The following is a 3,696-nucleotide window of genomic DNA, read 5'->3' on the forward strand; positions in this document are numbered from 1 at the left end:
TGCTGGATAAATAGCATAGATTTAAACCTGACCCTGCTGTAAATACAAATCCAAATGCTACATAAGCACCACACAGGTGTGCGTCGACCTGATAGATTTACTCTTGTCTATGCGGCTGACGTGCTGCTCCTAACGGTACTCCACCTGCCTTTCACTTCAGATAGACTGATATAAGCTACAGTAATACAAAAAATAAAGCTTCTAATGAATGTTTTCACCTTTCACTACCAGAATTTAATCATCATGAACTGTAAGCCTTGACCTCAGACACCATATAGCCTCTGAGATTCACATATAGCTGCACAGGGCTGCAACCAGCAGGCACTTTTGACATTTAACTTGAACCCCGGTCCACTCGCTGCTCCTTTTTTATCACTTCCAAACTCACGCTGAAGCTTTCTGCCAAGGTTGTAGTTGTATAATAGAGCCAGTGGCTTCTGTAGGCTTTGAAAGCCCTCTCATCTGTGACGCTGTGTTTGATAGAAACACTTCTGCAGGTGATTTAGGGAAACTGGATCTCCTCCACTGGCCAGCACCGAGATCCAATCTGCCTGCCTTCTTATTTCCTCTTTCTAGCTTTCTTTATTGTTGCCCTGCACTTTAACTTTGTATTCATTTAGTTTGTTCAGGCCTTCTTTGCTTGTCTCTTTCTTTTCTTTGAGAAGCCAAGGTATCACTGTTGAAATGGGATGCACAGATGATCAAACAGCTGTCATATCTGAACATCATTTGAACAAGAACCAGCTCAGATGTAACCAGACTTGAGCCGTGACCTTACTTCCTTCCCTCTTTGGCAACGTGACACGTGGGCCGATCACCCATGTGCTCTCTGCCTTGCTTTATCCAAAACCGAAGCTATTCATATCACACACAAGCAGAATGTTCACGTCTTTATAAAGACAAACCTTGTACAGTATTTAAAACGTGGATGTAAACACTGCAAACTAACATCAGTGACACATTTAGGTGGAATGTATAGCATCCACATGTCGGTGTTTTCATTGTTTTTTATGAACCGTGTTAGTATAACAAAGTAGTGATGAACAAGAAAGCATGAGCTGCACAGAGAGCAGAAAACCCTTGCGCACTTTGGACAAACACAAATCACACAGAACAAAGACAAAGTGAATGCGAGTAGTGTGGAAACCTCATCTTTAGTCACCTCGTTTGTTTGAGCCCAGCCCAAAGCTCGACGGTAACACTTCTCTTTTGTCTATACTGGAATGTTTTTCCCGTCGTTGTTCTTTCCTCTTGTGTGTATATTTTGTGGAGTTGTGTAGGACAGACCCATGTGTAAAAACAGATGGTGCCGAGTATCAAATTGTTTTTTTTCCTGCTCATAGAGATGTGTTTCTGTTGTACAGGTTGATTTGTTTGTTTGTTTTTTGCTTGCTGTTTTTAAATTATTAAGTATTTTTTGTGTGATGCTTCCTGTACGTACATTTTTCTGTGTGGGTGCAGACTGTGTGTGCACATTTGCAGGAGTTTAAGTTATTCCATTATTCTGCTCAGCTAATGCTCTTAAAGTGTGTTTCTGCTTTCAATTTGATTATCCACTCTAACTCGGCTTCACTCCCCCAATAATTTTTTCGCTCCTCTCTTTCCTTCTAAACCCATTTCACTCCTCTGTTTTCTGTCCTTTGCTTCCTTTTAAGTTTTGTTTGGGACATCTTAGAAACACAGCATTATTGTCGTGCGTGTGCATGTGTGTGTGTGTGTTTGAGGGATATCCACGTGTAATTTCAGTATAATATGCGATACGTGTCTGTCATGTTTCTGTCTCTTGCAGCTTATGTGCAATGCTGGGCTGCGTTTGTTGGGATAGTTATTCATTTTAAGTTGATTGTACTGCAGAAAATAAAAGCTAAGACTGAATACATGGGAAATAAAATGTGAATATGGTAAACTGCTGCATTTTATTTATTTCATATTTAGTTTTTTGTTCCTGAACTGTACACTTTTCACTATGATACTGACGTGTGTTTTGTGAAACTTGAGTGAGCAAGAAATTCACATAAAATCTGTCCTCATGGAAACATTTCTCTTTGAATTTAATAAAACAACTGTAATTGATCCTAAAGATATGAGAAGCAAAACACATTAAAAGAGCTTCTTTTCTTTCTGTTTTTTTTTTTTTTTTTTAAAGGAAAAAACGTTTTCAGGCTGTGTTGACTTTCAAGCTTGTAAACTCTGGTTTTGGTGTCAATAAATCACTGCACCCGTTTCCTGTTTTGCTAGCAAAATATAAAGAAATGAGGGGTGTCAAGTCATTTGCACGGTCCTGTATCTGACAAATGATGTGGCTTGCAGTGTGGTTAACTGTCCCAGCAGATATTCCAAGAAGTCGAAGTTGCATTATTTACTTTTTTTTTTTTTAATTGACTGTGCAGGGCATCCACAGATGCTATAGATCAGCGCTGCTAACTGAGATTACTAGGCATAGTTATAGATCAGCACCCAGCCTCATGTAAATATGTTCATTTCAGGCTTCAAAAGAGGCCAAGACTTCAGAATGTCAGTCCATTAAACTGTGGTTAAGATCCTAGTTAAGCTTTTATATACAGCGGTTTTTCACTTGATGTCTTTGACAGACACTCTTCTAAATCTCAGCATTAGAGTGATTGTATATAAACAGCCCGTCCAGCTTTGGCGCCATGCACACAAATCATTTCAGTCAGCCGATGGGGGGGGAGTTAGCTTGTTAATAATGGATTACTGGAGAGATTCATGTTGCTTCAAATCTATTGTAAAACCAGAATCCTGTATAGTTGCTTTAGTTTAACCTGTTGACATTAATAATACTTTCTAATATGTTGGGGCCACAATTGTAGAGTAAACATCACCCTCGATATCTAAACAAATTACGGGTATTATTCTCTATCAAATACAGGGCAAAGTTTTAAAACGCTTGTCTAACTGAGTAACTTCATTTGGTCTGGACAAATCGAGGCACATTTGTTGCATTTTTTTCAAATTTGGTGAAAATTTTCACGATGATGCACTGCAAAAACCCATCAACTTGGACTCTCCTGATGTCACGGGCGGTCAGAAAGGGAGTACACGGTGACTGTCACTGAAGCTATAACTGCGTGGTTCAACTTTGTGTTTAGAGGGACAAAAAAAAAAGAAGAGCTTGGAAAAAAGTGAACAAAATCGTAGCATTTCATGGTAAGTTCTGGTGATATGTTTCAACTGCTGATTCAACTCCGACACAGAAGAGATTATGCTACCATGGTGTCAGCCACTGGTTTGTGAACACCTGTTTTGAAGCCTCAGGTTGAGTTTTGAAGCCAGATGTGATGATCGAGGGATGGATCTTACTGTGAAACTTAATAAATCAGGAGCGGAGTTGGGACGCATTGGCTTAATCCTTTATACTGGCTGTGATTGTACTCTGGTCCCATTGGGAGTCATTGTGGGCTTACTTTGGAGATAGCCTTAAGTAGCTGCTAGAGGAAGTGCAGTCCTCGGCACTTTAGCGTTGACTCCGCTTTTCATTCCTTTTCATTTGAAATGTAAAAGAAAAGAGAGAGTTAGGAAATGATTGATGATTGAATGAGTACAGAGAGATTCTTCTCTAATATAAGAGAGTACAAGCCAAAACTAAAATCACACAGAGCAAATAGTCCAGCAGTGCGTTGTGTCCACGGCGACATGCATCTTAAAACAAAGGCTCTAGATACCATTGTAGCAGTA

This window comes from Rhamphochromis sp. 'chilingali', assembly GCF_963969265.1.
Source record: "Rhamphochromis sp. 'chilingali' genome assembly, chromosome: 10".
Classification (NCBI taxonomy): Eukaryota; Metazoa; Chordata; class Actinopteri; order Cichliformes; family Cichlidae; genus Rhamphochromis; species Rhamphochromis sp. 'chilingali'.